General features: G+C 43.2%; 1 pseudogene; it reads left to right on the top strand.

Annotated features, from left to right (window-relative positions):
- The first annotated feature begins 8,296 nt into the window (after positions 1 to 8,296).
- LOC128068989 (pregnancy-associated glycoprotein 1-like) overlaps positions 8,297 to 27,302 on the top strand; it is a 35,654-nt pseudogene continuing 16,648 nt past the window's right edge.

The following is a 27,302-nucleotide window of genomic DNA, read 5'->3' as shown; positions in this document are numbered from 1 at the left end:
TGTACAATGTCACCAACCTCATTCCATAGTTCGTCAGGCACTCTATCTATCAGATCTAGGCCCTTAAATCTATTTCTCACTTCCACTGTATAATCATAAAGAATTTGATTTAGGTCATACCTGAATGGTCTAGTGGTTTTCCCTACTTTCTTCAATTTGAGTCTGAATTTGGCAATAAGGAGTTCATGATCTGAGCCACAGTCAGCTCCTGGTCTTGTTTTTGTGGACTGCATAGAGCTTCTCCATCTTTGGCTGCAAAGAATATAATCCATCTGATTTCGGTGTTGACCATCTGGTGATGTCCATGTATAGAGACTTCTCTCGTGTTGTTGGAAGAGGGTGTTTGCTATGACCAGTGCATTTTCTTGGCAAAACTCTATTAGTCTTTGCCCTGCTTCATTCCGTACTCCAAGGCCAAATTTGCCTGTTACTACAGGTGTTTCTTGACTTCCGACTTTTGCATTCCAGTCCCCTATAATGAAAAGGACATCTTTTTTGGGATTAGTTCTAAAAGTTCTTGTAGGTCTTCATAAAACGGTTCAACTTCAGTTTCTTCAGTGTTTCTGGTTGGATAGACTTGGATAACTGTGATATTGAATGGTTTGCCTTGGAGACGCAGAGATCATTCCGTCGTTTTTGAGATTGCATCCAAGTACGGCATTTCGGACTCTTTTGTTGACCATGATGGCTACTCCATTTCTTCTGAGGGATTCCTGCCTGCAGTAGTAGATATAATGGTCATCTGAGTTAAATTCACCCATCCCAGTCCGTTTTAGTTTGCTGATTCCTAGAATGTCGACGTTCACTCTTGCCATCTTTTGTTTGACCACTTCTAATTTGCCTTGATTCATGGACCTGACATTCCAAGTTCCTATGCAATATTGCTGTTTGTAACATTGGACCTTGCTTCTATCACCAGTTACATCCACAACTGGGTACTGTTTTGCTTTGGCTCCATCCCTTCATTCTTCCTGGAGTTATTTCTCCACTGATCTCCAGTAGCATATTGGGCACCTACTCACCTGGAGAGTTCCTCGTTCAGTATCCTATTATTTTGCCTTTTCATACTCTTCAGGGGGTTCTCAAGGCAAGAATACTGAAGTGGTTTGCCATTCCCTTCTCCAGTGGACCACATTCTGTCAGACCTCTCCACCATTATCTGCCCGTCTTGGGTTGCCCCACGGGCATGGCTTGGTTTCATTGAGTTAGACAAGGCTGTGGTCCTAGTGTGATTAGATTGACTAGTTTTCTGTGAGGATGGTTTCAGTGTGTCTGCCCTCTGATGCCCTCTTGCAACACCTACCATCTTACTTGGGTTTCTCTTACCTTGGGGTGGGGTATCTCTTCACGGCTGCTCCAGCAAAGCGCAGCCGCTACTCCTTACCTTGGACGAAGGGTATCTCCTCACCGCCGCCCTTACTGACCTTCAACGTGGGATAGCTTCTCTAGGCCCTCCTGTGCCAGTGCAGCCACCGCTCCTTGGACATGGGTTGATCTTCCCGGCTGCCGCCCCTGGCCTTGTATGTAGGGTGGCTCCTTCCAAAGGCCCTACTTCCTAATACCATCACATTGGGAGTCAACTTGGACACAGTCAATCCATAGCAGCTATGCATAGCATAGCAGCTATCTGTTTTTAAATCAAGATAGACCGTCATTTCATTTTCTCTCTCTCTTTTTTAACCCTTATTCATTTTTCCTGAAGTACTTTAGGAACAAGATGAACATTTCACCAAATGTACATAATGAGTATTTGTGGTAGAATGATAGGATATGAAAAAAAATGCTCTTTTGTTCCCAAGAAAACGAACATTTTATATCCAGTTCATGTGCAAATTTCCCTGATTCTCAAAAAGCAGATGTATTTCATACTTTATTGAAAGCATGTAGTCATATGTTGCACTTGGTTGTTTTCCTTTAAGACAAAATAGCTGTTCCTCTCCCAATTTTAATGCCATTTATTTGTTCAGAAACAGGGAGGAAGCAGGGTGGTTTGTCTTAGAGAATGTCCCACTATTGGGTTTAGATCAGGAGTCCACAATACCAGCACAATGGGTCAGGTCGGGTACCAGTCCTTAGTCTGTTAGGAACAAGACCTCCACAGCAGTAGGTGAGCTGCAGGCCAGTGAGTGAGGCTTCATCTGTATTATAGCTGCTCCCCACCACTCTCTCATCACCCCCAGAAGGGACAGTCTAGCTAGTTTTCCTGGAACTGTTTGTAGTTACATAACATATGCTTAATAGAAACAAAAATAGCTTAAATATTGATGATTATTTTCCTTTCTCAAGGCTCAGAATGGTGAGTTGGTGCCGTAGCAGTCTATCACAGTGACAAATTAGATGATGCCTGTTAACCTTTGGACACATTCCACCAGCTTAAAATTCAATATTAAAAAAAAAAAAAAAAACTAAGGTCATGGTATGCAGCCCCATCCTTCATGGCAAATAGAAGGAGAAAATGTGGAAACAGTGACAGATTTCTTCACCTTAGCCTCTAAAACCACTGTGGATGCTGCCTGCAGCCATGAAAACAGAAGACATTTGCTTCTTGGCAGGAAAGCTATGAGAAACATAAACAGTGTGTTGAGAAGCAGAAACATCATTCTGTCCAACAAACTGGTAGATGTTTGGCCTTATCATTTGAATTCCTAAACTTTCTGTCCAGTCCCCATTGGTCTCTGAAGTCCCTCATTTTTCTTTTCCTTCCTGATTCCCAAGATTATTTTCTGCATTTCTTTACACAGTCTTTAAATCAGCCATCTCTTTAAGACTGTCAGATGGGAAATGTATTTAGAAGCTACATTTTAGACCTCAGAATAGTCACTGTAATCAAGTTGTCAATATTTCTAGGCTTTACAGTGGTCAGAGGAAGAGGTACACATTTTTGTTAGAAATTAAAACAAAAAGCAATATAATTAGTTGGTACAAACTTACGCTTTCAGTTCAAGATTTAAGACAGCAGACTTTGAATTAAATCTCTTTATGTTATGTGTGAACCTCTTTTTCTAGCCACTGAAAGGCTTACTTCAAAACATTAGTTTTAATTATTGTCTTACTTTTACCTGTTAACATACATACGATTCTGTCACAATAACAGAAACAATATTGGGAACAATAAGTTGTTGAATTATGGCTCGCCACAGCTGTGATGGCGGAGCAGATGCATGGTGGCTGCAATGGCAGTGCAGAAGCTTGGCAGAGAGGAACTACCCCACGTCTAAGTTAGGGGCAACAGCCGAGTGGAGCTACCCTACTTTCAAGGTAAGGAGCAGCGGCTGCACTTTGGTGGAGCAGCCGTGAAGAGATACCCCATGTCCAAGGTACGAGAAACCCAAGTAAGACTGTAGCCATTGAGAGAGGTCATCAGAGGGCAGACAGACTGAAACCACATTCACAGACAACTAGCCAATCTGTCACACGGACCACAGCCTTGTCTAACTCAATGAAATTAAGCCATGCCGTGTAGGGCCACCCAAGATTAATCAGTCATGGTGGAGAGGTCTGACAGAATGTGGCCCACTGGAGAAGAGAATGGCAAACCACTTCAGTATTCTTGCCTTAAGAACCCCATGAACAGTATTATAAGGCAAAAAAAAAAAAACAAAAAACAAAAAACAAAAAAACAGGACATGGAAAGATTAACTCCCCAGGTCGGTAGGTGCCCAATATGCTACTGGAGATCAGAGGAGAAATAACTCCAAAAGAATGAAGGGATGGAGCCAAAGCAAAGACAACACCCAGTTGAGGGTGGGACTAGTGATAGAAGCCATATTCAATCCTGTAGAGAGCAATATTGCATGGGAACTTGAATTGTTAGGTCCATGAATCAAGGCAAATTGGAAGTGGTCAAACAGGAGATGACAAGAGTGAACATAGACATTTGAGGATTCAGAGAACTAAGATGGACTGGAATGGGTGAATTTAACTCAGGTGACCATTATATCTCCTAGTGTGGGCAGGAATTCCTTAGAAGAAATGGAGTAGACATTATAGTCAACAAAAGAGTCTGAAATGCAGTACCTGGATGCTATCTCAAAAATCACAGTATGACCTCTGTTCCTTTCCAAGGCAAACCATTCAATACCATGGTAATCCAAGGCTATGCCCCGATCAGTAATGCTGAAGAAGCTGAAGTTGAACAATTCTATGAAGACCTACAAGACCTTCTAGAACTAACATCCAAAAAAGATGTCATTTTCATTATAGTGGACTGGAATGCAAAAGTAGGAGTCAAGAAACACCAGGAGTAACACGCAAATTTGGAATGGAATACAGAATGAAGCAGGGCAAAGGCTAATAGAGTTCTGCCAAGAGAACGCACTGGTCATAGGAAACACCCAATTCCAACAACACAAGAGAAGACTCTACACGTGAACATCACCAGACTGTCGGTACCAAAATCAGACCGATTATATACTTTACAGCCAAAGATGGAGAAGCTCTATACAATCAGCAAAAACAAGACTGGGAGCTGACAGTGGCTCAGATCATTAACTCCTTATTGCCAAATTCAGACTGAAATTGAAGAAAGTGGAAAAAAGCACTAGACCTTTCAGGTATGACCTAAATCAAATCCCTTAGGACTATACAGAGGAAGTGAGAAATAGATTTAAGGGACTAGATCTAATAGACAGAGTGCCTGATGAACTATGGACGGAGGTTAATGACATTGTACAGGAGACAAGAATCAAGGCCACCGCCAAGTAAAAGAAATGCAAAAAGCAAAATGGCTGTCTGAGGAGGCCTTACAGATAACTGTGAAAATAAGGGATGAAAAAAGCAAAGGAGAAAAGCAAAGATATACCCATTTGAATGCAGAGTTCCAAAGAATAGCAAGGAGATATAAGAAAGCCTTCCTCAGTGATCAGTGCAAAGAAATAGAGGAAAACAATAGAATGAGAAAGACTAGAGATCTCTTCAAGAAAATTAAAGATACCAAGGGAATATTTCATGCAAAGATGAGTTCAATAAAGGACAGAAATAGTACAGACCTAACAGAAGAAGAAGATATTAAGAAGAGGTGCCAAGCATACACAGAGGAACTGTACCAAAAAGATCTTCACGACTCAGATAATCACGATGGTGTGATCACTCACCTAGAGCCAGACATTCTGGAATGTGAAGTTCAAAGGGCCTTAGGAAGCATCACTACGAACAAAGCTAGTGGAGGTGATGGGATTCAGGTGAGCTATTTCAAATCCTGAAAGATGATGCCGTGAAAGTGCTGCACTCAATATGCCAGCAAATTTGGAAAACTCAGCAGTGGCCACAGGACTGGAAAAGGTCAGTTTTCATTCCAATCCCAAAGAAAGGCAGTTCCAAATAATGTTCAAACTACAGCACAATTGCACTCATCTCACATGCTAGTAAAGTAATGCTCAAAATTCTCCAAGCCAGGCTTCAACAATATATGAACCGTGAACATCCAGATATTCAAGCTGGTTTTAGAAAAGGCAGAGGAACCAGAGATCAAATTGCCAACATCCGCTGGATCATCGAAAAATCAAGAGAATTCCAGAAAAACATCTATTTCTGTTTTATTGACTATGCCAGAGCCTTAGACTGTGTGAATCACAATATACTGGAAAATTCTGAAAGAGATGGGAATACCAGAGCACCTGACCTGCCTCTTGAGAAACCTGTATGCAGGTCAGGAAGCAACAGTTAGAACTGGACATGGAACAACAGACTGGTTCCAAACAGGAAAGGAGTACGTCAAGGCTGTATATTGTCACCCTGATTTTTTAACTTATATGCAGAGTACATCATGAAAACGCTGGGCTGGAGGAAGCACAGGCTGGAATCAAGATTGCCAGGAGAAATATCAATAAGCTCAGATATGCAGATGACAGCACCCTATTGCAGAAATTGAAGAAGAGTAAAGAACCTCTGGATTAAGGTGAAAGTGCAGAGTTAAAAGTTGACTTAAAGCTCAACATTTAGAAAACTAATATCATGGCATCCTGTCCCATCACTTCATGGCCAATAGATGGGGAAACAGTGGAGACAGTGGTTGACTTCATTTTTCTGGGCTGCAAAATCACTGCAGATATTGATTGCAGGCATGAAATTAAAAGACGCTTACATCTTGGAAGGAAAGTTGAGACTAGTCTAGACAGAATATTGAAAAGCAGAGACATTATTATGTCAAAAAAAGGTCCGTGTAGTCAAGGCTATTGTTTCTCCAGTGGTCATGTATGGAAGTGAGAGTTGGACTATAAAGAAAGCTGAGCCCCGAAGAATTGATGCTTTTCAACTGTGGTGTTGGAGAAGACTCTTGATTGTCCCTTGGACTACAAGGAGATCCAACCAGCCCATCCTAAAAGAAATCAGTCCTGAATGTTCACTGGAAGGACTGATGCTGAAGCTGAGACTCCAATAAATTGGCCACCTGATGCAAAGAGCTGACTCATATGGTATGGGGAGGGAGGTGGGAGGGGGGTTCAGAATGGGGAACACGTGTATACCTGTGGCAGATATACCATGCTGATGTATTGCAAAACCAATACAATATTGTAAAGTAATTAACCTTCAATTAAAATAAATAAATTTATATTTAAAAATAAAAGAAAGAAAATTCCCTAATGTTGGAAAAGATTGAAGGCAGGAGGAGAAGGGGATGACAGAAGATGAGATGGTTGGATGGCATCACCAACTCAATAGACATGAGTACGTGTGGACTCTGGGAGTTGGTGATGGACAAGGAGGCCTTGCATGCTGTTGTTCATGGGCTCACAAAGAGTTGAACACGACTGAGCAACTGAACTGAATTGAAGTTGTTGAACATAGTGTCAGATTTCTTTCCTTTTTTTCTTTTGGTTTTCTTTGGTTTTGTTTTCGATGGGCAGTATTTTTGTTTTGCTTCAGGAGATATTCCACTCTGAATGTAGAGTCATAAGTCTGAATTTTAAAACCACTTAAGTAATGTGTTGTCACAGGTAACTAGTCAACAACTTGATGCAATTAGACTTATTAGTCTTAGTTCTCAATTTGCTCAGTTCAGTTCAGTCCTTTAGTTGTGTCCATCTCTTTGCAATGCCATAGACTGCAGCATGCCAGGCTTCCCTATCCATCATCAACTCCCTGAGCTTGCTCAAGCTCATGTCCATCGACTTGGTGATGGTATCTAACCATCTCATCTGCTGTCTTCTGCTTCTCCTCTTGCCTTCAATCTTCCTAATATCAGGGTCTTTTCCAATGAGTCAGCATGTTTAGTGTGCATTCAGTCTCTTTTAAAATCAACCAACATGAATTAAATTCCTCTCTGTCCCCACTGCACTCCCAACTCTAGGCCAGAAACAAAACCCTGCAGAGACTGTGGGCTGAGACCAGCACATCACTGTGGAGATTTGTTCCCACTTTCTCTTCGGGAAAAAAAAGAATTAGTTGCTAACATTAAAATCAGTAGATTGTACATAAATATCCAAACTTCTGATTCTCTTGAAAACATGGCCAACTGACCTGCTTTCCAGCATGGCTGAAGTGGAGGAAAGGCTGCTCCCAGTGGGAAGGCCTGTGCTGCCCAGATTCCAACATGGCCACCTAGTCCTAGTATCATATCTCCTGCCTCCTGGGGCCATGAGCTTGTGAGAACTAGACTGCTAGCTATCTTAAGATAAAGACTACTTTTGTCTTGATCAACTTTGACTTTGAAGCCTTTAACCCAGAACCTAGCACACAGTTCTTCCTTGTACATTTGTTGGATGATATAAAATATCTTGTGGATGCATATGGCATTTCTTCCAATAATGAAAGCATGCAACTGAAGTACTTCTCTGCCCTAAATTTTTGATGCAGACTGGCATCTTAGCTGCCCCTGATGTCTGCCATTAGATCCACTGCCTAAGGCAAGGTGTATTTCCCTGGGCTGTCCCTGAAGTCTTCACTTTGCCATTTGACAACTTATCCTCCTAGCAATCTCCTCTCCAATGAACACAGCAATGAATATCTCATGAAGTGGCTAGGAAGATGACATGAAACCATGCATGTCGAGCATGGCCCCTAGTATCCATTTTCATGATATTTTTAGCTATTTTTTTCTCCAAGTAGGCAATGTTCTCCATCTTCTTAGATGTCCATGCAGATCAGTTTGATTTTCCAACCGAACTTCAAGGAAGAGATTATGGTTCAAGTATATGTATTCTGAAAAGCTTCAAAGCCCACTCACCAAGGCCACTGATGAAGGTAAAGATTTTATCAAGAGCTTTGTGTTTTTTTTTTCCAGATCCTTTAGTGGTCTAAAGGAGAAAACTAGGGTAGGTCAGAGCATATGTAACTAGGGGCTTCTGGTCACCACTACATGCTAAGAACCCAAACTTCCTTGAGTACTTGGAGCCAGGAAAGAAGCATGAAGGCTTGTGCTCCTCGGGCTGGTGGCCTTCTCAAAGTGCATAGTCAAGTAAGTATGGGGACTGTATGTCACATCATATTCTTTTCTCAGACTTTTCTTTTCATCTGATTATTCTTCCACCTATCAGGTTTAGAAGGGAATGGAATATTTCCCTGAGGGTCTTAAGGTTCAACTCTAAATTACTGATAAGTAACTTGCTATAGGAACTGTGGGTCCCAAGGTCTTGGTGTAGATTTGGGTTGCACAAATCCAGGGGTCCAGTCATGTCATAACCTATTGAAAATGCAACTTCTTGCAACTGTTTAGTGCATAGTCTATGCAAATATCAATGTGGTCCTGTGGAATAGCACTTCTACATTTTGTTCAACATGTCCTCTTTTTTCCCTGTCTACATCAGTGTGTATATGCCTATGTCTGCCTCTCTGTTTCACTGTCATTTATCTCTCCATCTCTGTGGAAGTCACTGGGAGTGTATTTCTCTTTGTGTTGTTTCTTTTAATTTTTCATTTGACTCATCTTTCCTTCTCAAGCTTCTGGATTTACCTTACTTGTTCCCTATAGTTTGGATTCTTCTGTCAACTCTCTCTTCTCTTTCAACTTGGAGAAAGATACACTGTTTTATATCTGACAAGAAGTGTGACCACAGCCAACTCAGAATCCTTTTGCATTTCAAACTGCTCCCTTGTATAAGAGGATAAGAGTCCCCCTTCTACCTCCTTCCTTGAGGTTCTATGAGAAGGATAGTGTGGGATGGCAACAGTAATGTTAATGACTGTTATTGTTGAGACTTCTATTTATCAGGTACTTTATATCCATCACTTTTCTTGTCCCCAAGATATTCTATTTGGAGGGTTTGTATTGTTACATTACACCATTTCACCGAAGGGGAGACTGAGACACCACATAGTCATATGGCTTACCCAAGATTGCAGAAAAGAACTTGTATTTAAATGTATGTCTTTGCCATGGTACATGCATAAAATTCTGATAATAATGTGCCCCATAAAAATGATTCAAAAATACACAGGGCCATTACAATGACTTTTTAAAAAAATAAATGGTAATTTACGGCAGATCCAGTTTCTATTTGTTACTTTGCCTTCTAAAGAATTCAGTAAGCTTAGTTTGCTTTTGATCCAGCCTTAACACAGTTTGAGCGGCAATGTCATATCAAGTAAGCAATTTAGTATGTATCTTTATTATAAGTTTAATGTGAATTTTCAGAAAGGACAATGACACCCCACTCCAGTACTCTTGCCTGGAGAATCCCATGGATGGAGGAGCCTGGTGGGCTGCAGTCCGTTTGGTCGCTAAGAGTCGGACATGACTGAGCAACTTCACTTTCACTTTCACTATTACAATGACAGTTATACCTTAACACTGACAGCTAATTGTAGCACCTTCTTTGTTTTCTTTGTCAAATGCTCGGTGAAAGAATACCTCTAAGGAGAGTGAAGACCATGAGAAAAACCCTCAGTGGAAAAATCATGCTGAACAATTTCCTGAAGGAGCATGCTTACAGACTATCCCAGATTTCTTCCCGTGGCTCAAATCTAACTATTCACCCACTGAGAAACAACATGGATGTGAGTATTTTGGGAGGATGGTGCTCCACATCACCCCCTTGTTCTCTAGCCTAGCATGGGGCTCATTAGGAGGTGCCAGGTGGGATGTTGAGGTTGGGGTTCCTGCAGGTGGCAGAGACACTGGAAAACAGGGACCCCAACCAGAGGAGAAGGCACTCTCATCCTCAATTATTGGTCTTGGTGACTGGGCCTGGCAATTACCAGGTGGCAGGTAAATATTCATTTCTCTGTCAAACATGTGTCATTAGTTTGATGGTGATTGTTCCTTCTGAACTAAGTGAGCCAGTCAGTTACTGATGAAGAATGAGCCATCTCTGATCCAAAGGTAGAACCAACTGCAGAGCAATTGTGAATCCCCAGGCAGAGGAATTCAGTTTCCACAGATGCAAGAATGACAGCAATAAAAAGTTACTGAACCTGTATTCCATGCATGGCCATAGCAATCCCTGTGGTTACTGTTTTTGGATTAGACAAAGGGCTTATTTTGTCTTCAAGAATGCCCGTGCCAGCCTGAGAGATAGGCAAAGGGTAAATACATGTCAAATGAAAGTGTCACCTGTATGGTGTTGATTGGATGTGATCTGAGTTTAGAGGGAATGGCTGGGGTTGATCAAGAAGGAGCACCTGGAGAAGGGGCTGCCAAGGCTGGGTTTGAAGAGATTACAGAGCTTGCCAAATGAAGGCACCAGGACTTCCCTGGGTGTCCAGCATTCCTGGAGGCCCAGTGGTTATGCCTCTGGGCTTCCCATGCAGGAGGTACCAATTCAATGCTTGGTCATAGAGTCAATATCCTACATACAGTGTAGCATAGGAAAAATATATCAAATGCAGATATGTCTGTGACCAAAGTCTGTGAGCTGCACGGTGGTTAGAAAGTGATCTCAAGAGATATGTGACACCCAGAGGGAGGCATCAGTGTGGGAATAGAGGATAGCCAGTTCTGCACTAACCCACTCCCTCCTTCTCCCTGTAGTTGGTCTACATGAGTGACATCACCACTGGAACACCCCCTCAAGAATTCCAGGTTGCCTTTGATGCAGCCACTTCTGACTTGTGGGTGCCCTCCACCTTTTGCATCAGTCCAGCCTGTTGTGAGTACAGACACCCCATACCCAGACCATCCTTCTCTTGCCCTGCCGCCCTGTTTTCCACCCTTGACACCTGATGACACTCATCTCTTGTGTCTACAGCTACACATGTTAGGTTCAGACATCTTCAGTTTTCCACCTTCTGGCCTACCAAAAAGACCTTCAGCATCAACTATGGATCTGGGAGAATGAAAGGAGTTGTTGCTTATGACACAGTTCGGGTAACAGTGTAATGAATGCTGAGTCAGGACTGGCTATGGAGTGACCACTGCTTGCAAAACAGATGCAGGATCATCTGGCAGGACCCTTCCTAGCCTAACTCCCATAGATATTGACCATCATATCCATAGGATATGTTTCTGGGGAGGCAGCGCCTGTAGTGACACAGGAGTAAACAAATTAGCTAACCCAGAGAGTGGCTTGAGGTGTGGACTTGCAGCTCCTCTGCCCATGAGCAGTTCAAGGTTCATTTTGCTGGGAGCAAGAAGAAGGGATAAAAGCACCCAGTTTTATATTCACAGACTGTTTCAGGCACTTTCAGGTGGTAACTGGTTTAATCCTGCAACAACCGCACACAGCAGTTACTCTGATTAGCTCATGAGACATAAGAGGAAACTGAGGTGCACACAGCAAGGGCCTTGCTGAGGGCACACTTGTGGTAAAAGGAGGAGTTAGGCTGGCTTTTCAGGGCTGAAGTTGCTGTGGGGTGTTTGGGGACAAGAGAAAACTGATCTGGGGACCTTGGGGGCAGTCAAGGGCTTCAGGTATCCAGAGTGGGAAACTGGTGGCCTGAGAAGTCAAGGGGCCTGATAAATGAGTTCTCACTCTAGAGGACCCTTGAGAGTCTAATAAACCTATTGCCTGCCTCCCCCAAAATACCTGAGTAGTTCCCCTTTCTCTCTTTCTCTCTCATACACACTCACAGAAATATGCACGTATCCCCAAAAGTGAAATCCTCAGGCAGTAATTTCATAGACACCAGAAGCAAGATTGTGTTTTCAGCTTCTGTCTTCCTGGACAGATGCAGAATCCACAGTACTTTACAGAGAATGCAGTCCATTCCTGTCATTAGGTCACAAGGATGCCAAAGAGAAGGCCATCTTGCTCTTGATGGTTTTGTCCGTAAGGTGGCACCAATGGGACCTGGCCTGACTCTTGGTTGCCCCACCTGTACAGAAGCCATGAGGCCAATTTGACTCACTCAGGTGGTGTTTTTCAGAGGGGCAGATGTTTTAAAATTCATACCCTCTCTAAAGGGAACCCAGATTCCCCTCCCAGATTGGTCTAACTGTCTGTGGGCCGCCGAAGACAGAGCCCAGCCTCAATTCTTCTCTAAGGATCTAATGGCAATGTATCCCAAGACAGTCCTAGCTCCTCTTCACATATCTGTAAGTGTGATCACTCTTCTCTCCCACAGATTGGGGACCTTGTAAGTACTGATCAGCCATTTGGTCTAAGCGTGGCAGAATACAGGTTTGAAGGGAGAACTTATGATGGTGTCTTGGGCTTGAACTATCCCAACAAATCCTTCTCTGGAGCCATCCCCATCTTTGACAAGCTGAAGAATCAAGGTGCCATTTCTGAGCCTGTTTTTGCCTTCTACTTGAGCAAGTAAGTCTGAGATGGACAATCACTTTCTCCAAATAAACTGTAAGTTGCTTTCAGTTGCATGAAAATTATAGAACACTTGATAAAGAAGTATCCTGAGAGATAATCTAACCCAGGATAACTATGGCCCTCGGGCCCTACCTGGCATCACTACTGGCTTTTATAAATAAAATTTTATTGGAACACAACCCTACTCCTGGGCTCAAAACCAGTAACTTGGTCTAGGGGGGATGAGTGAGGAGGAAGGCTAATGGAAGGCAACAGGAAACAAGTTGTAGGAAAAGGCATTAGGATTTGCTTATGAATTTGATCAGTAAGGAAGGGGAAGGATGGTGGATTCTTTCCTTCCTTATTAGCATTTCACTGGGAGCCCAGGACCATCTAACCAATTTGTGGAGCCAGTGAGAAATGAAAGTGTGGGACACAAAAGTGTGGGACCCCTTGTTCAAGAAATAGTAGGCATTTCCAGACAGGGAGAGCAGGGGTGGGGTCCCTTCTGAGTGTGGGACCCTTTGGACAGTAGAGGTCACAGGCCAGTGAAGCCAACTCTGGGTGACCTGAACCCATGCCCTTAGAACTCCCAGGCCTTGATTTTCCTGAAAAATGACAAGGTAGACAAGGGGAAAGCCCAAACACTTCAGCACCCTGTCCTCTGAGGGTGTCTGAGCACTCAGGTCACAGGAGATCCAGGGCATCTTCAGAAGACATAGTGGGTGGAGCCCAGACAAGTGATTTAACTTCTAACCTCTTCTCTGCCACTCATTAGCCAGTAACAGACCTCAGTCTGGATCTCAATCTCTCCTAGACCCTATTTCTGCATCTGTACATGGGGATCTTATTAGGGCCTTGATGGGTGGACAAGCACAGCTCTCAGACAGTGCTGTTGTTACTGTCCTCCAAGGATCCCACCCTCTCTTCTCTCTACAGAGACAAGCAGGAGGGCAGTGTGGTGATGTTTGGTGGGGTGGACCACCGCTACTACAAGGGAGAGCTCAACTGGGTACCATTGATCCAAGCAGGCGACTGGAGTGTACACATGGACCGGTAAGCCTCTCCCTCTGAGGGTCAGCCCAGTGATGCTCCCACTACTGTACACGGACACAGGCAGACACACGCAAATACATTCTCAGACACACAGTCACACAGGCATATACACAACCAAAACGACACAGACAGACACACAGACACATGGAAATACACAAGCAGACACATATAAACCTTCACAGAGACATATGAAAACATGCATAGCTAGTCAGAGACACACAAGCACACACAGAGACACATACAAACACACATACAAACAAACGCACAAGCACATAAATATGCAAACAACCCATGGGTCCATAGTACCCAGGGCTTCTGAGAAAGGCTCTGAAGAGGGTCCTAAAAGGGTCCAGAGAGGTCTGTGCAGCTGGGAGAGGGCTACAAGTACTGCCCTTTGAGGTGGAGAGCATGGTTAGAGGACTGTACAATGTGGTGACCAGAGAATCAGGGAGAATTTCTCCAGCCTGAAAAGAGTTATGATAAGATGACTGATTGTCCAAGGCTACCTAGGACACAGGAAGTTCTCAGTACAGATAAATGTCATTTTAAAAACAGGGACAGTGAGAAAATGGGGAAAACTGGTCTTAGGGAGGAACTACCCAACAGTGGAGAGAGGTTGGCTGCAGTCTTAAGACCTGAAAGCAACTAATAAAAAAGACATTCCACGTTCTTGGGCACACTGTGGGACAGGGGCTATAACAGAGGATCAGGAAGATGGGATCCAGGAGTGACCTGAGGACAAGAGGCATAATTGACAGGATTCTGTGTGATACCCTCAGACAAAAGCTGACCCATCCTTTGAAGTTTCTGTGAACTAGTCAGGTATTTCCTGGTCAGGGTCTCAGGGTCTGAGCTAGTTGTAGGAGCAGTGCTGGCAGACACCCTCTCCCAGAGGAGCCCCTCTCTCCCCCTTCTATGAGAATCTGCTGCCCTCGTGAATCTCCATCTTCACTCTGTGTGCGACCCGTTATTTGTTCCCCACCAGATACAGCTCTCTGAATGTTTCTTATTGTTTTCTCAGTCTTCATTCACTCATTGAACAGATAAGCATTGAGCAATCACTGTGTGCCAGGCACTTTAGGGAGGCAAGGAGAATAAAACTCGCCCTCACATCTAAGAAGGCAGATGTACATGAAGTGACTCATCCACATAGTGAATTGTGACTTTGGTACATGCTAGACATGAGGAGAAAGCAATGGCATCCCAGTTCAGTACTCCTGCCTGGAAAATCCCAGGGATGGCAGTGCCTGGTGGCCTGCCCTCTCTGAGTTCTCCTAGAGTCAGACACGACTGAAGTGAGTTAGCAGCAGCAACAGCAGCAGACATGAGTAAGGATCTACAGAGAGAGACCAAGACAGGAGTCTGATAAACACGGGGGAAAGACTTCCCCAAAACAATACAATTAAGGTGGAATCTGGAAGATGAGAAGAAATTTGCTAGTCAAAGTGGAGTGGCGTCTTCTAGGAAGGAAGACCAGCTTGTGTCAAGGTACAAAATATCCTGGTGTATTCAAGTACTGCATTCGAGGATGTCAAGAAAGGCGCTGTGTCAAGAGCAAAGGAAAAGAGGGCAAGAGACCAAGCGCTGTTTAGGAGACAGTCGGGAAGGGGGCAATTCTGGGGAGAATCTGAGTGACCTTGATGCCCTCTTTCTTCCATCGTCTCTCAGCATCTCTGTGAAAAGAAAGGTTATTGCTTCTGACGGCTGTGAGGCCCTTGTGGACACTGGGACATCATATATCGAAGGCCCAGGAAGACTGGTCAATAACATACAGAAGGCTACGGGGTTCCAAGGTGAAGGGTCATGCCCCAGGGTCATTCCCAGTCTCCAACCACAACAAGGAACTCCAGGGCTAACTTCTCACCCTCTCTCTCTAACAGCACTAAGTTTATTGTTCTGTGGTCAATACCCTTCCCTCTGTTATCTTCACCATGAATGGCATCAAATACCCAGTGCCAGTTTGACCCTACATTCTCAAGGTGAGGGGACAGTATTGAGGGTTGGTTCTCAAACTGGAGCTTGTAGGAACCCTTGGGCTGCTGCTGGGAGGAGGGCGCCCTCTGGAGGCCATCTCACACCATTGCAGATGCTGCTGAGCCCTGTGGCTGGGCCAATGCCTCCCACAAAACCAATCACTTGAAAGTAAAGGGCTCTGTGGGACACTGATCTTCCTGAAATAAATGTGGAGATACCACACCATATGGCATGGTGGGAGTCAGGCAGAGGGGAATACTAAGGTCCTCAGTCCTCAAAGAGCTTCAATTCAATCTGAACCCAGAGGTGCATGAACATGAAATTCAGCACTAGCAGTCCCTGAAATAGGCCATGTTACAAGGAGAATGGCTGAGGACAGTCCAAGTGTGATGTCCCAGCATAAGTTAACAGTCTCCCTTCCTTTCTCAAAGTTTTCCTGGTTTGGATGATAAATTACATGGTCAGCCTGGTTCTCAGCTGGATCTTCCCCTTGCTCTTGCTAGGTGCCTCCTTTGTGAGTTGGGGTACCTGACCCCTCTGTGGGGAGGTTGGATGGTAATGTGAATAAAGGGTGCCCAGTGACTGCTCAGCCCCGGTACAGGGTGGAGGCTTCATGTCAGCTCCCTGCGAGAGTTCAAAGCAGGCTGATGGGCTCTAAGAAGGCTTTGAGGAAGAGAGGGAATTTCAGGGATTCTAAATCCACAAACTCATTGAGCCATATGGGGGGGTTGCTTGGTCCTAGGCAGAACTGCACTGGATTCCATGCAAATTGCATCTCAAGGTGCTCTGCACTGGGGCACTGGGTACTTACCAGGTGTGATGAGGGCTACAGACTGACCAGTGCAGATGGGGAAACAGAGTACCTTACCCAGCCAAGCCTGGAGTGGCCAGAGAGGGTGAGTGTGGGCCGAAGGAGGCTTCTCAGATTTGCTGAGTCAAGTCTTCAAGAGCGTGTTGTGGGCACTGCTCTATTTAAGATGGATAACCAACGAGTTACTTTGTAGCACAGGGAACTCCCCTCAGTTATATGACAGCCTGGATGGGAGGGGTGTCTTTGGGACCAGGATACCCGGATACATATGGCTGAACCCCTTTACTAGCCACCTGAAACTCAGAATTTTGTTAATCAGCTATACTCCAATACAAAATAGAGTTTGATAATAAAGTACAGATTGTGGGGACACAGGAGGAGAACCAGCATTCTCTGCGGAGAAAACAAAGAGCAGGAGTCAGAAGGAAAGAAACAGGGAGTGAGGAGAGCTATGGGCACACTTGTTCTTTTCTAAATAATTATATTGAAGTGTGGCTAATCTTCATTGGTGCATTAAGTTCTGCTGAACAGCAATGTAACTCAGTTATACACACAAAAAGTATACTTTTTTCTTATTCTTTTTCATGTGGTTTATCACTGAATATTGAATATAGTTCCTTACTCTCTACAGTAGGACTTTGTGGTTTTTCATTTCTCTGTTTCCCCAACTCCCAGTCCTCCCCTCCCTCACATCCTTCCTCATGGCAACCTCATGTCTTGGACCTATCTGGTTTTGGATAAACTCTCATATCCCCTGCTGCTGAGAAAACACCTTGATACTTACCAAAAGAGGGAAATAAAACAAAGAATTGAGCTGGGTATGGATATTGGGGGGAGTCATCAGTAAGGGCTCATGCTGACTGGTGTGTATCCCTGACTCCCCCAGGATTCTAGAGGCCACTGCTATACCACTTTTAAAGAGAGCAAATTGAGTCCATCTACAAATATCTGGATCCTGGATGACGTCTTCTTGAGGCAGTACTTCTTGGTTTATGATCGAGGAAATGACAGGATTGGCCTGGCACAGGCAGTGTAGATTCTTGGAGTTTTTCAGGAATCAGTAAGGCTGCTCCTAACACACACTCTCTCACACATTGGGCACTCCTGCCCAGGATGCTGGTGAACTGTATTTGGTGGTCTGTACACCCTATTCTCAGTAAAGAATAAAGGGTTTCACTCTTAATGGTGCTGAAACAAATGTTGCCTCTGTTTGTGTCTGGGAGTGAAGGATCTAGAAACAAGTCTGAATCAAAATTGAGAGGAGCCTTACTCCAACTGGCTTCAAGGAAAGGGGCAACTCATTGAAATGATTCTGTGAATCCAGGATGCAAGAATCAGAGCAAATACAAATATCTCAGTGATTGGACCCAAGAAACCAGAAGTCATCAATTCTCTCTCACCCTCCCTCTTTCCGTTCAGTCTTCTTTGATGGTCTTAGCCTGGCAACTTTCTTCCTTAAGGCTTCTACACCTAGTGAAGGAGTTCAAGCTACCTGACCTAGGGTTTTAAATCCTGAAGTCATCACCTAGTAAGGAAAGATGTTTGCAGACATCAGAGTTCAAGGGTGTTCTATGAATGACCCACCTCAGATCACATGTATAGCCCCAGATCAGCCATCCAGGCAGGGACATGAGGTCTTATGACTGGCTTTACATGATCTTTGGCCCTGACCCCTCAGAACATGATTGTCAATTTCCTCCATAACTACATGACTGAAGCTGGGGAGAGGCAGACCCAAGGATAGCAACTAGCAGATGATCTAGGCCATGGAAGAACTTGTGATGACCCACCAACTCCACCACCCCCTCATTCAGAGGAATTATAAGGGATAATGAAGTAAACTCTCTTTGTCCCATCTCAGATGATCTTATCACTGGGCTTCTCCTCCAGGGGATTTTGGGTGAGGTGCTTCATGCAGAGCTGGTTCCCTTTTGCCCCACACCCAGTCACCAGCTCTCTGCCACATATGCCTGGTCTGTCCTTTCCAGTCCTACTTGATAAGTGGTGGCCCCAGTGGATCCCAGAGCCATCCCATCATCCAGGGCCCAGAATGCCCCTTCCTTGCCTCCAATGCTGCTGGGGAGAATGCAACGCATGTATCGGGGGTCTCAGGGTACACAGAGCCTTCAGCCTTTCTGAGCTTCCTCCAGGGGTGGAGCTACAAACTATTTGCTTGTATCTGCCATAGTTAGGCACTTTTTCAGTGGAAGCATCTGTTCTTTCCACCTGGAGGCCCTTAGTAGATGCCTCAGCTGAGCCAGAAGGGGTCACATGTTGATTTCCTTTCAGATTGACTGGTTTGATCTCCTTGTTGTATAAGGGACTCTCAAGAATCTTCTCAAGCACCACTGTTCAAAAGCTCAGTTCTTTGGCATTCACCCTTTCGTATGGTCCAGATTGCACATCTGTACATGATTACTGGAAAATCATAGCTTTGACACTACAGACCTCTGTAGCCAAGTGAGGCTTTGCTTTTTAATACACTGTGCAGGTTTTTCATAGCCTTTCTTTCTTCCAAGGAGCAAGTGTCTTTTAACTTTGCGGCTGCAGTCAAGGTCCACAGTTGTTTTGGAGCCCAAGAAAATAAAATCTGCCACGGTTTCTACTTTTCCCTCGTCTATATGCCATGATGTGATGGAACCAGATGCCCTGAATGTTGAATATATTTTTGTGAATAGTTTTTTTGAATGTTGAGTTTTAAGTCAGTTTTTGCATCTCCTATCCTCTTTAAGAGTCTCTTTAGTTCTTTGCTTTCTGCCATTAGGGCAGTGTCATCTTCAGATCTGTGAATGTTGATATTTCTCCCAGCAATCTTCATTCCAGCTTGGGATTTATGCAGTCCTGCATATCGAATGGTGTATCCTATATAGAAGTTAAGTAACCTGAGTGACAATGTAAATGTTGTCACGCTTCTTTCCCACTTTTAAATCTTTCAGTTTTTCTGTGTCTGATTGTAACTGCCTTTTTTTGACATACATACAGACTTTTCAGGAGACAGGTAAGGAGATCTGGTACTCCCATTTCCTTAAGAATTTTCCAGTTTGTTGCGGTCCACACAGTGTAAGGCTTTAGCATAGTCAGTTCAGTTCAGTTCAGTCGCTCAGTCGTGTCCAACTCTTTGCAGCCCCATGAATCACAGCACACCAGGCCTCCCTGTCCATCACCATCTCCCGGAGTTCACTCACACTTAAGTCCATCGCGTCCATGATGCCATCCAGCCATCTCATCCTCGGTCGTCCCCTTCTCCTCCTGCCCCCAATCCCTCCCAAAATCTAAGTCTTTTCCAATGAGTCAACTTTTCACATGAGGTGGCCAAAGTACTGGAGCTTCAGCTTTAGCATCATTCCTTCCAAAGAAATCCCAGGGTTGATCTCCTTCAGAATGGACTGGTTGGATCTCCTTGTGGTCCAAGGGACTCTCAAGAGTCTTCTCCAACACCACAGTTCAAAAGCATCAATTCTTTGGCGCTCAGCCTTCTTCACAGTCCAACTCTCACATCCATACATGACCACAGGAAAAACCATAGCCTTGACTAGACGGACCTTAGTCAGCAAAGTAATGTCTCTGCTTTTGAATACACTATCTAGGTTGGTCATAACTTTTCTTCCAAGGAGTAAGCGTCTTTTAATTTCATGGCTGCAGTCACCATCTGCAGTGATTTTGAGCTCCCAAAAATAAAGTCTGACACTGTTTCCCCATATATTTGCCATGAAGTGATGGGACCAGATGCCATGATCTTCGTTTTCTGAATGTTGAGCTTTAAGCCAACTTTTTTGCTCTCCTCTTTCACCTTCATCAAGAGGCTTTTTAGCTCCTCTTCACTTTCTGCCATAAGGATGGTGTCATGTGCATATCTGAGGTGATTGATATTTCTCCTGGCAATCTTTATTCCAGCTTGTGTTTCTTCCAGTCCAGCATTTCTCATGATGTACTCTGCATAGAAGTTAAATAAACAGGATGACAATATACCGCCTTGACGTACTCATTTTCCTATTTAGAACCAGTCTGTTGTTTCATGTCCAGTTCTAACTGTTGCTTCCTGACCTGCATACAGATTTCTCAAGAGGCAGATTAGGTGGTCTGGTATTCCCATCTCTTTCAGAATTTTCCACAGTTTATTGTGATCCACACAGTCAAAGGCTTTGGCATAGTCTATAAAGCAGAAATAGATGTTTTTCTGAAAATCTCTTGCTTTTTTGATGATCCAGTGGATGTTGGCAATTTGATCTCTGGTTCCTCTGCCTTTTCTAAAACCAGCTTGAACATCAGGGAGTTCACGGTTCACGTATTGCTGAAGCCTGGCTTGGAGAATTTTGAGCATTACTTTACTAGCATGTGAGATGAGTGGAATTGTGCAGTAGTTTGAGAATTCTCTGGCACTGCCTTTCTTTGGGATTGGAATGAAAACTGACCTTTTCCAGTCCTGTGCCCACTGCTGAGTTTTCCAAATTTGCTGGCATATTGAGTGTAGCACTTTCACAGCATCATCTTTCAGGATTTGAAACAGCTCAACTGGAATTCCATCACCTCCACTAGCTTTGTTCGTAGTGATGCTTTCTAAGGCCCACTTGACTTCACATTCCAACATGTCTGGCACTAGATGAGTGATCACATCATCATGATTATCTGGGTCGTGAAGATCTTTTTTGTACAGTTCTTCCATGTATTCTTCCCACCTCTTCTTAATATCTTCTACTTCTCTTAGGTCCATACCATTTCTGTCCTTTATCAAGCCCATCTTTGCATGAAATGTTCCCTTGGTATCTCTAATTTTCTTAAAGAGATGTCTAGTTTTTCCCATTCTGTTGTTTTCCTCTATTTCTTTGCATTGATCACTGAAGAAGGCTTTCTTATCTCTTCTTGCTATTCTTTGGAACTCTGCATTCAGATGCTTATATCTTTCCTTTTCTCTTTTGCTTTTGGCTTCTCTTCTTTTCACAGCTGTTTGTAAGGCCTCCCCAGAAAGCCATTTTCCTTTTTTGCATTTCTTTTCCATGGGGATGGTCTTGATCCCTGTCTCCTGTACAATGTCACGAACCTCATTTCATAGTTCATCAGGCACTCTATCTATCAGATCTAGGCTCTTAAATCTATTTCTCACTTCCACTGTAAAATCATAAGGGATTTGATTTAGGTCATACATGAGTGACTTAGCGGTTTTCCCTATTTTCTTCAATTTGAGTCTGAATTTGGTAAAAAGGAGTTCATGATCTGAGCCACAGTCAGCTCCTGGTCTTGTTTTTGTTGACTGTATAGAGCTTCTCCATCTTTGACTGCAAAGAATATAATCAATCTGATTTCAGTGTTAACCATCTGGTGATGTCCATGTGTAGAGTCTTCTCTTGTGTTGTTGGAACAGGGTGTTTGCTATGAGCAGTGCATTTTCTTGGCAAAACTCTATTAGTCTTTGCCCTGCTTCATTCCGTACTCCAAGGCCAAATTTGCCTGTTATTCCATGTGTTTCTTGACTTCCGACTTTTGCATTCCAGTCCCCTATAATGAAAAGGACATCTTTTTTGGGTGTTAGTTCTAAAAGGTCTTGTGGGTCTTCATAAAACCAGTCAACTTCAGCCTCTTCAGCATTAGTGGTTGGGGCATAGACTTGGATAACTGTGATATTGAATGGTTTGCCTTGGAGACGAACAGAGATCATTCTGTCGTTTTAGAGATTGCATCCAAGTACTGCATAGTCAGTTAAGCAGATGGAAATGTTTTCTGGGATTCCCTTGTTTTCTCTATGATCCGATGGATGTTGAAATTTGATCTCATGTTCCTCAAACCAGTTTGTACATCTCAAAGAGCTCATTTCATGTAGCACTGAAGCTTAATTTGAAGGATTTTGAGCATTACTTCGTTAGCAAGTGAGATGAGAGCAATTGCATGATAGGTTGAACTTTCTTTGGAATTGCCTTTCATTTGGATTGGAATGAAAACTGACCTTTTCCAGCACTGTGGCCACTGCTGAGTTTTCCAAATTTGCTGACATATTGAATGCAGCACTTTTACAGCCTCATTCTTTAGGATTTTTAAATAGCTCATCTGGAATTCCATCAGCTCTCCTAACATTGTTTGTAGTGATGCTTCCTAAGGCCCACTTGACTTCATACTCCAGTATATCTGGCTTTACATGAGTGACCCAAGCATCATCCTTATCCCAGTCATAATGACCATTTTTGTACAGTTCTGTGCATTCTTGCTACCTCTTCTTAATCTCATCTGCTTCTGTTATGTCTTTGACTTTTCTGTCCTTTATTGTGCCCATTCTTGCATTAAGTGTTCCTCTGGTAGGTCCAATTTTCCTGAAGCGATCTATATTCTTTACAATTCTATTATTTTCCTCTTATTTTTGCCGTGTGCACTTATGAAGCCTTTCTTATCTCTCCTTGCTATTCACTGGAAGTCTGCATTCCATTGAGTATATCTTTCCCTTTCTCCTTTACCTTTTACTTCTCTTATTTTCTCAGCTGTTTTTAAGGCCTCCTCAGGCAACCCCTTTTCCTTCTCTCATTTGTTTTTCCTGGGGATGGTTGTGGTAACCACCTCCCCTGTAGTGTAACAAACCTCCATCCTAGTTCTTCAGGCTTCCAGACCTAATCTCTTGAATCTATTTTTCATCTCCACTATAAAATCATAAGGGATTTGATTTAGGTCAAGGCTGAATGTTCTATTGGTTTTCCTTACTTACTTCAATTTAAGCCTGAATACTTCTTGCTTCTGCATAAGCATTGGTGCCAGATGACCACCCACCACTCCCAGTGGGTGTGGAGCAAAAACACACAATTTGAGGACTGTTACTCTGGGTTTGTGCTTGCCCTTTCACATACTTGGCTGTGTGAGCTTGATAAAGTCCCTTAACCTCAGTTTTCTCATCTGGAAATTGGGCACCATGATGATAGTTCCACCTTTCAGATTGCATGTGTGCCTGCTAAGAACAAGTGGCCCCAAGAGGGCTTTCTGGGTTCCTGAGTCTGGAACAAATATGAATTATTCTGCCACCTGGGGAGAAGGAAATCTTCTATTTAGAGGTTACGGCTGCCATCCCCAAGGCTAAATATTGATTCAAGCCAAATGACATCTATCTCTGAACCATGACAGAAAACTCTGACTGAGCTGATGCTTCTGTTTTCTGGGCTCCCACAAGAGCTAATGATTACTGGCTCAGATTACTCCCATCCTCAGCCTTACCAGTCAGCCTTTCTTTGTTAACTACTTCTAGTCTGAAATCACACTGCAAGGCGAGTTGTAAGGCTTTTGGTCTCTTTTCCCTTTCCCACATCTCCAGCGTAGCAATAAGTAGCTGTGATGGCTTCTTTTCATAGCTAGGAACCATGACGCTAGGATTCTTGGCTCCAAAGGAGAAGAATTCAATCTGGGGCCAGAGACGAGGCTTGATGGCTCAGAGCTTTTGTATAATAAAAAGTTTTATTAACGCATAAAGGAGATAGAGAAAGCTTCTGACATAGGCATCAGAAGGGGGCAGAAAGAGTGCCTGCCTGCTAATCTTCAGCTGGTTGTTATATAGTCACTAGCAGTCTGTTAATAAAAGAAAAGAATGTCTTAAAACTCAGAATGGCACCAGGCCCCTCACCCATAAGATGCATTCTGTGATAATCTTGGCACCAAATGGTTCATCTTGGCCCATAAAATGATTAACTTGAATCTTGAAGAAGGGCAGATCACCATACAAATAGTTTCATTTACATAGATTAGAGTAACAATATCTGAATATAACATACTTGTTTGTCAAGTAGGTTCTGAGCCAAAAGGCAGAACTAACAGAGTTTGGAACAAATGCATAGTACATTAGCATAGCTTAAGATAAACATTTCCATAAGAAAAAGGCATTGGTTATCTCTAGGTTTGAGAATAGTTAAATTCAGGTGAAATCAGGTGTCATTATGGCAACAGAGTATTTTAAGAGAAACCTCCTTTTAAATTTGTATAGAGAAGGAAAAAATATCGCCAGTTTGTTTCCTCCTGCTGCTTAAGAGAGATAAAAATGTCTGACACTTGCAGGCTATTTCCTCCATTTGGAGACCCCTGGCATTCCTGCCTGTTACCCTCTCACCCATTTGTCCCCTCATGTTTAAATTACCTACCGTTGCCTTAGAAACCTTCCTATGATTGCTGTTTAAGGATGAAATATGTGTGGAGCTGATCTAGTTTTCTTTCCCAAGCATGATTCCAACCATGCAATGAAGTAACCAGACATTTAGTCATCTAAATACCAACAGGAATGGAGAAAAGCTAACCACCCACCCTACATTTCTAGCTTGCCCCAAAACAACATTAAAGTGATCTGCTGAAATAATATGATACATTGGCGTGTACACGCCAGAAGGGACACTTTTTCTGGATTCATTTTCCACTTAGTGCCAAATGTCTACCACAAGCCTCGCCCTCCAGCAGCTGGTCACCTGCTCTTTGCAGTCTCAGCCAGACCCCGATCCTTTTTAAATCCCTCAGTAAAATCCAGAGAACAAACTCAGGCAAAGCTCTCTCTCCTGCAGAAAACAGTTTTTTTTTGTTTTTTTCAGAAAACAATGTTTGGTAACACATTCAAAATCTTGTGCTCCTTGCCTTGGATTCAAGGACCTGTGCCAGAGGATGGGAAGCCTCCCCTTCCACTTAAATCTTTCTCCACTCCAACCAGGACCAGAGCCTTCAGTGGACTCTGTATCCTCATTCATATTGTTCAGTTGCTAAGTCATGTCTGACTCTTTGTGATTACATGTTCGGCAACAAAGCAGGCTTCCCTGTCTTTCACTATTTCGTGGAGTTTCTTCAAAGTCATGTCCTTTAAGTCGTTGATGCCATCTCACAATCTCATTCTTTTATTTCCTCTCCTTCTGCCCACAATCTTTCCCAGCATCAGGGTCTCTTCCAATGAGCTGGGTCTTCACATCATTGGCCTAAGTGTTGGAGCTTCATCTTCAGCATCAGTTCTTCCATTGAATATTGCTCTACCACTTCCAAAACAAAAACTCATGTTTCCAAACACCTAACAATATTGACCACTGATAAAGTTTAGTAGAACAGGGATCTTGTCCTCTGGGAAATCCCAGCACTGCCACCCTGCCTTTCTCTTACCATTTTCTCCACCTGGTATAGAATTGCTTCCCTACAGCTTCTACAGCTTCAAATGGCCTGCTGACCCAAAATTGTCAGTTATCCAGGAATTCTTCCTTCCTCCTTCCTTAAAGACTTCTGCCTGATCCCTGATTGTCCTCTGTACATGAGTTCAGTTCAGTCTCTCAGTCATGTCCAACTCTTTGCTATATCATGGGGTGCAGCATGCCAGGTCCCTGTCCATCACCAACTCCCAGAGCTTGCTCAAACTCATGTTCATCAAGTTGATGATGCCACCCAACAATATTGCCTTCGTCTTCCCCTTTTCCTCCTGCCTTTAATTTTTCCCAGCATCAGGGTCTTTTATAATGAGTTAGTTCTACACATCAATTGCCCAAAGTAATGGTGGTTGGTTAAGCTTCATCATCTGTCCTTCCAATGAATATTCAGGACTGATTTCCTTTAGGATGGACAGGTTAGATCTCCTTGCAGTCCAAGGGACTCTCAAGAGTCTTGTCCAACACCACAGTTCAAAAGCATCAATTCTTTGGTGCTCAACTTTCTTTATAGTCCAACTCTCACATCCAATCATGACTTCTGGAAAAACCATAGGTTTGATGATACAGACCTTTGCTGGTAAAGTAATGTCTCTGCTTTTTAGTATGCTGTCAAAGTTTTTCATAGCTTTTCTTCCAAGGACCAAGTGGTTTTTTTTTTTTTTTTTCACAGCTGCAGTCACCATCTGAAGTGATTTTGGCACCCAGGGAAATAAAGTCTGTCACTGCTTTCATTGTTTATCCATGTATTTTCCATGAAATAATGGATCTGGATGCAGTGATCTTCGTTTTTTGATCTGTATGTACCTCATCAAGACCATCCCCAAGAGAATGAAATGCAAAAAGGCAAAATGGTTGTCTGAGGATGCCTTAGAAATAACTTAGAAAAGAAGAGAAGCAAATAGCAAAAGAGAAAAGAACCGCATACCATTCTGAATGCAGAGTTCCAAAGATAGCAACAACAGATTTTAAAAAAGCCTTCCTAAGTGATCAGTGCAAAAATATAGAGGAACACAATAAAATGGGAAAGACCAGGGAACTGCTCAAGAAAATTAGAGGTAGGGAAGGATCATTTCATGCAAAGATGGGCCAAATAAAAGACAGAAATGGCATGGACCTAAGAGAAGCAGAATATATTAAGAAGTTGAAGAATATATAAAAGACTTATACAAAAAGGATATTAATGACCCAGATAACCACGATGGTGTGATCACTCACCTATAGCTAGACATCCTGAAATGTGAAGTCAAGAGGGTCTTAGGAAGCATCACTACGAGTAAAGCTAGTGGAGGTGATGGAATTGCAATTGAGCTATTTCAAACCCTAAAAGATAATGCTGTTAAAGTGCTGCACTTAATATGCTAGCAAATGTGGAAAACTAAGCAGTGGCCACAGGACTGGAAAGGTCGTTTTCATTGCAATTCCAAAGAAAGGCGATTTCAAAGAATGTTCAGCTACCACACAGTTGGACTCATCTCACATATTACCAAAGTAATTTCTTCAAGCAAGTCTTCAACAGTACATGAACTGTGAAATTCTATATGTTCAAGCTGAATTTAGAAAAGGCAGATGAACCAGAGATCAAATTGCCATCATCCGTTGGATCATAGAAAAAGGAAGAGAATTCCGCAAGTATACCTCAGTCAGTTCAGTTCAGTTCAGTTGCTCGGTGGTGTCCAACTCTTTGAGACCCCATGAATCCCAGCACGCCAGGCCTCC

Source organism: Budorcas taxicolor, chromosome 25, assembly GCF_023091745.1.
Source record: "Budorcas taxicolor isolate Tak-1 chromosome 25, Takin1.1, whole genome shotgun sequence".
NCBI classification, from domain to species: domain Eukaryota; kingdom Metazoa; phylum Chordata; class Mammalia; order Artiodactyla; family Bovidae; genus Budorcas; species Budorcas taxicolor.
This window is presented reverse-complemented; position numbering and strand designations above follow the sequence as displayed.